We start from the raw sequence: 9,768 nt of genomic DNA, 5'->3' as shown, positions 1-9,768 counted from the left end.
CTTAATCACGCACAGCAACATCTAATCACAAGCTAGCACACATGAAAATCATATTGCATACAAATTCAAGTGTATTAGGTTACATGAAAAAAATACATGCACTACCGGAGACGGCTTCTTTATCGAGTGTCCCAGACTTTACCGAGTGTTTTTTATCGAACACTCGGTAAAGAGGTTGTTTGCCGAGTGTCAGAGAGAAAGCACTCGGCAAACAAATGGCACTCGGCAAAAAGGTGGTTTGCCGAGTGCCGAACACTTGGCAAAGAATAGCACTCGGAAAAGACCAGGTTTGCCGAGTGTCAAACAATAACACCCGGCAAAGGGCCGCCGCCGTTAACGGCCGGCAGCCGCCGTTAATCCTTTGCCAAGTGTCTTATCCCGACACTCGGCAAAGAGGCTCCTTTGCCGAGTGTCATTTTTTGACACTCGGTAAACCATATTTTTTTTCACTTTTGGCCTCCAAACTTTTTCTGTAGTCCTCAGACAATACCTGGCACTCCATGTTCCAATGTGGCACATTTCTCGGACTTTTTCTATATTTCTTTAATTTATTTTATTTAATTGAATTTTCTTGGATAATTCAAATTATAACTCCTAGTCATTCGAATAATGAAAAAAAATGAATGGAAAAATGATATTCATATTATTTAGTATAATGTGAGGCCGTATCCAGGAACAGACCACCAATTCTGAACATCTTGTTCACGAAACATGACCACGAACTTGTGGTCGAGTTATTTTTAAATTCTATAAAAAGCAAACAAAGTCCGAAAATCATGAAACTTGTCAAGATGTCAAGATATCATATGTGGAGGCTGTGATAAAAAATTAAGGAGGTTTCGCGCAAGTTGTCACGTACGATGCTTGCAAACCAACATATGAAGCCTCCTAGTGGCGGCAAGACATGGAGAAGGCCTAATGCCGATTTTGTCTTGAGCAAGCCCCAAAGGAGAGAAGTACTAGAATTGATGCAGACATTAATGTTCCCTGATGGGTATGCAGCTAATCTGAGGAGGGGAGTGAACTTATCTACTTTGTGAGTCTTAGGGATGAAGAGTCATGACTACCACATATGGATTGAGCGGCTTCTTCCGGCGATGGTTCGAGGCTATGTCCCTGAGCATGTCTGGCTAGTGCTGGCAGAGTTGGGCTATTTCTTTTGCCAGCTTTGTGCCAAGGAGTTATCTCGGACCGTGATACCTCGTGAGAGACACCCGCTGATTCGACCCGAGGGGAAAGAGTAAGTAACTTTAGATGTTATCACTACTTTATATGATATGTTGAAAATCAAAATAGAAATTAATAATTTGTCTTAATCACTTGAGCAGGAACTAGATGATTGTGGCGAGTGAAGGTGGTCACACACGCCAAGTCAATGGCATCCTCGGTCTTCTGTGCTAGGAGCACTTCCCTGGCCTGGTTGAGTACGCCGGAGTGATAGGGCCGGCCTACTCGTTTGACCACTACGCCGCTGCCCCCGATGCTACAGATCGGGCCCACAGGGTATTCAACAACAAGGCGGAGCGGGTGAAGCAAGTGCTGTGGGTAAGTCTTCCTCGCACTACATTGCTCAATATATTCTTGAAATAATGAATGGATACATCGTGTTTGTATGCAGAATTTCTTTAGATGCCAGGACGGACATGAGGTCAGGACGGATGTGGTGGCTACCAAATGCTGCAAAAAAATCATCGTGGACATGCATTACGAGGCGTGTATCCAGGTCGTCGTAACTTACCATGGGACCGTCCTTGGAATGAAGGTCACCAAAAGGGACGCATGATCCATGACGGTGACCCGGGACCAGTACCTGCAGGTAAATATAGAACATTAATACTGATTCCTTTTGAGATTAAGTAGGCTTAATTTCATCTTTTGATATGTCATGTACTTGATGGCCTGTAGATGATTCCTTATTGGTGCGCCGTGCATCCCCAGTGCTGGGAATAGATGGTGGACAAGTGGTGCTCACGCGAGTGGGAGAAGATGCACAACTTGTGCCAGGAGCGGCGTTTGATGATGCCAGGTGTAGCACACCATCAAGGCAGCCGCAGCCTTAGCGGATACGCAAAAACATGGGTACGCAAATTCATTTATTTACTAACGCTCAATTTTGCATGATTTCTAATCATCTTGTATTTTTTTCTCGCAGTCGGCGTCACATGGTGGCCAGCCTTGCTCCATCTTCAAGGCATTTTCTTTGGCCCACAAGGGCAAGACGACGTCTGATGTCGACTATAACCCGGAGGAACGGCCCGAGGCGTACAGCAATGCGACCGTCCACAACCGCCTCAGTGAGTACACATCGATGGCAAGGGAGGTCCATGGGTCAGAGTACGATCCGAGCACCGAGGACCTTGATGGAGAAGTCGTCATGAGGGTGGGAGGAGGCAAGAAGCAGGGCGGTACTAGATTGGCGACGGAGCAATCGACTCGGCCGCTACTCCCAGTCTCTCCCAGATTCGAGCAAGCAGCATGAGCAGGAGCCCGGCCATACGACCTCGGTAGGACACTTCACACCACCGGGTGGAGGCACTCGAGGTTATTCCTAGTTTATTTGTCGTTCATTGGTTTTTTCATACATTTCCTTTGCATTATTGTAACATTGTGGTGAATATATTGTAGGCCTAGCTGGAACAAGAGAGAAGGATACGGGAGCAGATGCAGGCGAAGATGGAGAGGGTGGAGGCCGAGCAGGAGGCCGAGCAGCGGAGGATGGCGGAGATTCTTCAGTACATGCAAAGTCTTGGCGCCGCTACGGGTGTAGCTCCGCCACCTTCGCTATTCGCTCCACCTCCACCTCCATCTCCTCACTATTCTACTCATGTGAGTATAAATGTTTTAATTTGTATGTTCATGCTTACGGTCAAACCTAGTGGAGTATGAAAGTTTTATTCATGTATGGTATATATTTAACTTGTCTCATACATGCAATCTCTTCTCCTTTGTGCAGAATCAATCGGCGGCATCGAACGATCCTCATGCTTCAGCGAATCCTTCACCAAATCAGTGATGATACTTGTGGTTGTTAATGATACTTCTATTTACAATTGTGGTTGATGATGATGGAGCACTTGGATTGCTTGTGAATTTATTTGTGATATATTGTGAGACATGTGACGTTTGTGATATATATGTGGTGTTGGTGATATATATGTGATGTTGATGATATATATGTGATGTTGGTGATGTTTGCTATATATATCTTCTGTTTGTTTAGATGGGATGTAAAAAACAAATAAAAAGGTTGTTTTCAGTCACTTTGCCGAGTGCAATGGCCATGACACTCGGCAAAGTGACCATCTGGGAACTACTTGGGAACATGCTTTGCCGAGTGCAATGGCCATTGCACTCGGCAAACATCATAGATTTGCTGAGTGCCACGGTCCAGGCACTCGGCAAAGGTCGCCACTTTGCCGAGTGTCTTGTCGGCGACACTCGGCAAAGTGGCCAATTTTGCCGAGTGTCTAAGTCAATGGCGCTCGGCAAATCAGGTATCTTTGCTGAGTGCTTGACCTTGACACTCGACAAAGCCGTCGTCACGGTGGCGCTCGCCGTCACGGCCACTTTTCTTTGCCGAGTGCCCGATATAATGCACTCGGCAAAGAGGTCTTTGCCGATAAACTATTTACTGAGCGCCCTTTACCGAGTGTAACACTCGGCAAAGTCTTTGCCAAGTGTATACCGGCCTTTGCCGAGTGCCTCAGGCACTCGGCAAAGAATCCGCCTCCGGTAGTGATGGTAATCAAAATATATCAAGTTTAAACTTGAAAAAACAAAAAAGATTTAACATATCTACCAGATCATGCATGTATCAATCAAATCTAGAAAAAAATTACTTTATATACCTAAACTATCCTTATTTATCCTAATTTCAAAATAAAAAATTTAAATAAATATAATGTATATTTTACCTATTACCTATCTTTTAGGAGATAATAGGTGATTGTAATCATTCGATCATAATAAATGAACGACTCACGATCATTTAGGAGTGCAATAAAACCCAACACGATATTTGTTCCTATAAGGCTCCCTAGTTCAAACAAACAACATAAATGTACCATTTACACCTATCCCTGATCTAGTCACACAAACATGCTCCCATTCTCTATCTGTCCGTGCACCGCACCGCCACAGAACTCAAAAGTGGCCGCTCTCAGCCCCACACCACCTCCGCCCACGAAATGCGAGGGTGTGCCTACGTGTATATCGCCGCGATCGAACCCATGGATCGACAAGAGATAATGTGGCTGACCGGTGTCCGGTCGGTACAGCGCACAACAGCAATAGCAACAGCAACAGCGGCAGCGGGCGCCTTTGTTTTACTGGTGGAGCAAGCAGCCTTTTCGCTGCAGCCTGTATAGACCACGTCCGGGCTGTGCCCACTGCCCCACTGCGAAGAGCAGGACTACAATACTGCAACCACTAGTCGTTAGCAAGGCTTTTTATTTGTTGGTCTTTTTCTTTCTGAATGATCGCTTGGTGATCTTTTGTTAACGTGTGTGAGCCTCTCGTGGAACACGTGGCGGGAATGGGATTATAATCATTATATATATATTGCTGGTCTTTCTTAAGAGGAGTCGAACTCTGAAGCTGACCACCGAGCCGAGTCTGCAATCTGTTTGGCTGATGCCAGGCGAGTGCTGCTGCCCCGATCGATCGTTCTCTGCATCTATCTGAGGCGTCATGTGTTCCGGGAGCAAATCATGTGCAGGAAGGCGCAGCAAGAGCAAATGCACCACCACGCAGACGCATGAGACTTCAGGGAAACAACGCACGCACGGATGGCACGAGGGCTGACTTTTTACTGGCTGCATATTAAAAACTGACCGGTCGTTCCTGGATTGCTTCACTTGACTGGATGGAGACTACAAGTGTCTACAAGGAGTAGTGTAAAACTAACAAATTTTGAAGTTCGATTGAGGAAAGCAACTTGGCGCCTAGGTCTCCTAGGAGACGTACTCGAGTTAGGTTTTGCCGACGGTGCGCTTTAGGGTTCTTCCCACCTCCTCTCTCTTGAGTCCAATCTCCTCACAGATCTGGTTAGAGCAAATCCAACCAATCTCTCAAATTTTGCCCCCCTATTCCTGCAAATGAGAGTCCCTCATCCATATTTCATCCCCTACTCCTTTGGGTACTCCAACCGATCTCCTAAATTTCTCTACTTTTACACTGTATTGTCATGGACCCTGTTTATTGGTCCCACTTGTCAGCTTTATGGAAGAGAGAAAGCAGGATGAGGGAGAGGATGAGGGACTCCTACATCTGGGGGTTTAGGAGAGAGAAATGAGAGTCCCTCATCCATCGGGGCTTGAATAGGGGTTCGGTTGGAGAGGTTTTTGATGTGTTTGAACTCTCAAAATAAGATGAGGGCTCAAGTAAGAGTTTGGTTGGAGTTGCTCTTAGGAAGCCACACCTGTTTTGGATCCCACCAATAATTGAAGCGGTGTCCACTACTACTACAGATATCATTTGTAGGGGCGGCTCAAGACCATTTGTAGGAGCGGTTTGGTCAGCCGCCCCTACCAAACCGTCTCTACAAATCATGCATTTGTAGGGGCGGTTCCCAGATCGCCCCTACAAATCGATTTGTAGAGGCGGCTAGTGTTATCAGCCGCCCCTATAATACCTATTTGTAGAAGCGGTTCAGTCTAGAACCGCCCCTACAGTACATTTTACCGTAAAAAAATTCAAATTTATAATTCAAATTCGACCAGAACCGCCTGTTTGTTTCTGCGTATTCCCGCGTTCGTGTTGCGAGTGAGCGATCAACGTTCCGAACCGCGTTCGCTCAACGTCCCACCAAACGCCCCGCGACCAACGTTCCGAACCGCATTCGCTCACGAGTATTATATAAACTACAAGCACAAAAGTATTATATAAACTACAATTACAAGTCCAATTCACAAGAATATATACAATCCATCATTAAATAGACATAATTCATAAGGTAAAACCAACATCAAATTCCATACACATTGTTATCAACGGCCTACAGCTAGCCTTTCGGTCTCACGAAGGTGTTGGTACTAAGGATTTCTACCTAAGTCAGACTCTCGATCATGGTAGGTGCCTTTGACGTGTACAATCTGGTCCAATATAAAGTTGCAAAGGTCGCCGATGAGCTCTAAGAGTTGGTCATCCTTGTATGGGTGTCTTTTCATTTCTTTCTCTTCTTTCCACTACAAGAGAAAAAGTTTCGGTTTAGTATTTCATACCATGTACGAAGTTTTTATACTACGATGAAGAGGTTCAAACTTACCCTTAAGGGGTGTCTCTTGTAGGCACCGGTGTTACTCATCATAGACCATACATAGTATCCATAATGTACACTCTCAGACTTCTACTTGGGGCACTGTGTGTTTTGCATATGAAAATGTTAAGTAATGCTTTTGACAGCCATGTAATGGAGTACTGAAGAAGTTACACTTACCGCACATAGTGTTTTTATAGCCAACTTTTTCTTCCTTGTTGGATCATGCTTTCCGTGATGTTTAGTGACATAGAACCTAAATGTCTTGTTCGAATTATTTTAGCAAATACAACTTGTTAGTATCCAAAAGTGAACGTTACAAGTATGTATACAAACATATAAGCTAATGAGGATTATCGATATGTATACATCTTTAGAATCGATATGAAGTCTTTGTATGTCACCGGGTCCCTATCTATTGAATCAAAGACCTATGCCATACTCCTCCCGACATCAACGCCTATACAAATCCAGTGGTTACTGCATGGATTTAATCATAGAACTAGATAAGCTCTTTTGCATCGAATAAAATATATCGAACAAAGCTTTAAGTATAGAGTTGAACTTACTCGAAGTTGTATGGTAGCCATATAGTAGAGTGTTGTTGGAGAATTTTGAAAGCCAGGGCAATGTATGCCGCAACCTTAAGGGACTCTTCCCTTAGTTTTGCCGTACGAATGTGCTCTTTCTCCCAGAGAGTCTTTCCAGCCGCTAACTCTTTGGCATCTAGTTTTCACTGTTTAGGGTAATTAAAATTTGTTTGTGCTATAGCTTGAGGGTCTATATACCTGGCTTTCACACTTGGCATTTGTTTGACAATGTGCACTTGCATTATATAAATCACGGCATGGGTTAGTTACAACAAAATTCAAAGATTATATTCATATCATATCGGGAGGACAAGGACTTACAGGCACCACGTGCAAATTAGATTCATCTCTATTGCTCCGAGGTGAAAGCATGTCTGCATGTCATTGAAGTCAAAGACAATTTTCCCGGCTAGGCTTCCAAATGTACTGGTGGGGAAGCATGCTTTTACGAGGTCTATGCTCATTGGGAGAACACGCAAGTACCAATCATGGAACCTTCTCATTCCAAGTGGTAGGTGTTGGATGTCCCGGTTTGGTAGAAAGGGCTTGCCTCTTTCATATGTTATCGGGCAATCCTTTGACCATTTGATGGCATCAACATTTAGATACTGCTTTGCTGTTTGGTGGAGTTTGCTAGTGACGGCCTCCTCAAAACCCCGTGATGGGACTTTTTTAACTTGGTTCTCAGGCTTGAACTGGTCATGGGAATACCACTTGTGCACCGATGAGACATCTTTCATCGGAACATAAACTTGTCTTATGGTGATTGGATGCTTCTTTCAAAGTTCCCATTCAGGCACATCCTCATCTTCTTGTGCATCACCTTCTTCAGGAGGCACTAGTTGTTCATGTATCGGTTGTGCTTGTTAAGAAGACTGTGGCATCTCATCATGCACTTGCTCGGTACGAGCCGGAGAAGGTTGTGGCTTATTAGGCACATGCTCGCTATGAGGTGGGGAAGAATGTGGCATCTCAGGAATGTGATGGTCACGAGACGGTGAAAATATCTCCCTTACCTCAACAACTCACTCCAAATTTGGGAGAGGGGGATGCGGCGAAGAAGCAGTCAATATAATGTCCCATTTGTGCCAGAGGATGAACTGCTCCATAACATCTCCGAGTAACACCAGCCCCTCGGGAGTTGCAGTCTTTCCTCCACTGCATGAACTCGGGCTTCACGGTATACACCTCAACCCTAGTGTAGTCCGGCAATATCTTATTATTATGGTGTAAGCCACTGGGAGGATGTGCCACATCCGTTGACACCTCCATCACAATGTTCTATCGGCCGTTGAGAAACACCAAGGTGCAACTAGTTGGTTCCCGTATGTGATCGACGGGGGTTATGGCTGCAGTGGAACCTTTGCTACTAGGAACTTTCAGAGGGCTGCCAACTAATGCCAGTTCTCCCGACGGCATCATTAATATCCGCAACTAGAGCCTTCACTTGGAGCTCAAGATTAGTCTCATGGTCTTTGCCATGTTTCTTGTACATGTGCATGTCCTCTTTGAATCCTTGCTTCTAGGTTGTCCTTTTCCCTAGCCCTCTGGTGCGGCCTGTGTGCTCCTTGTTTCCTAAGCCAAGGCTAAGCTCGTCCCTCTCTCTAGAAGGATTGAATGAGCCCTTCTCCTTATCTTTAGCATATTTCAGTATCCTTGATACTGCCTCTTGGGTCTTCGGCTTATCAAACTTAAGATTACCGCCGAATGATTCTGTACTCCTCGTATATATCCAATTCCTTGAGCATACCTTCCAATTCGTCACATCGATATTCCCAGCAGTTGCGGCCTCTTCATACATCTTCCTAAATTGCTCTTCCTTGGCATAGTAGCCATCGGGGCCTAGATGATGGTGGTGTTTGTTCCTCTTCGCCAGCTTGGTGTTACGGACACTGAGCTCCAATGCCTCCGATGAAGTCTTCTGAGCCACAAGCTCCTCCCATTGACTAGGAGTTATGTTGCTGAACTCGTTGAAGGGAGTTAACCCCTTTTGGATATACTTCTTGTTGAACTCCGACCTCCAACGTCGAAATTACTCTCCCATCATCCTGAAAGCATTTTTTTACCAATTCGTGTCTACCCTCTAGAAATCTAAAATTGAGTTTCAGCTGCCTATCTCATAGTTCATTCTTTTTCTTCTCTGGTACCTCTTTCTAGTTTGGTATTGCTGGGTTCAATTTATCTCTAACTAGGGCCCCGATCGCATTATGGAATCGTCCTCTTAATTCCTTTGGCTTAAGGATCTCCCCTGCTGGCCTGACTACCGTTATCACATAGCATGCCATATCTGGATATTGATTTGCTTTTCTATCCTCTCGTTTCCTCTTAGGCATGGTAGTCGTGGTTGTGTCTTGAGGTTGTGGAGCAAAGGCCTCAATGTTCATCTCTGTGGTTGTTGCCTCTGCTCTCCTTTCCTCTACTTCGTCTTGTCCAGCAAGATGTCACGAACGTCGACATCGTCTTTTCCAAGTTTCAAGAGGGACCTGTATATACGATAGGTCAAAGTGTTAGTAGAGGTAACATAACCAAAGCTTTAGCAAAATTTACAAACTAAGGCTTTATCCCTACCTCCTTGTTTGGGTCAAAATCCTTGTCCAAATCTTCCTCTGTTGGCCTCCTTCTGGCTTCACGTGGGAAAGGATCCTCGGGACTTACATATCCCTCTTCTGAGTCATCATCATCATCATCCTCTTCTTCTTCACCTTTAGCAGCCTCTCCTACTCTTCCTTCTGCTCCCCTTCCTCCTTGTCACGCTGCTCCTGAGTAAGCATCACTTTTAGATCCTTTTCTAACTCGTTATTGAACTGCTCCTGAGTAAGCTGGTCCTCTAGTGCTTGCTCCTCATAGGTTGGCTGCTCATCATGCTCAAGGCATCGGGCTACACTATCTGGTGTCCGCGACATTATTTCATGCTTTGTTCTA

General features: G+C 45.0%; 1 long non-coding RNA gene across 1 annotated transcript; it reads left to right on the top strand.

The window, feature by feature from the left end:
- Positions 1 to 2,348: 2,348 nt before the first annotated feature.
- On the top strand, positions 2,349 to 3,090 carry LOC136457557 (uncharacterized). The gene is made up of 3 exons (XR_010759744.1): positions 2,349 to 2,541; positions 2,626 to 2,826; positions 2,954 to 3,090. It is a non-coding gene; the product is annotated as an uncharacterized lncRNA (long non-coding RNA).
- Positions 3,091 to 9,768: the final 6,678 nt, after the last annotated feature.

Source organism: Miscanthus floridulus, chromosome 6 (genome assembly GCF_019320115.1).
Source record: "Miscanthus floridulus cultivar M001 chromosome 6, ASM1932011v1, whole genome shotgun sequence".
Classification (NCBI taxonomy): domain Eukaryota; kingdom Viridiplantae; phylum Streptophyta; class Magnoliopsida; order Poales; family Poaceae; genus Miscanthus; species Miscanthus floridulus.
This window is presented reverse-complemented; position numbering and strand designations above follow the sequence as displayed.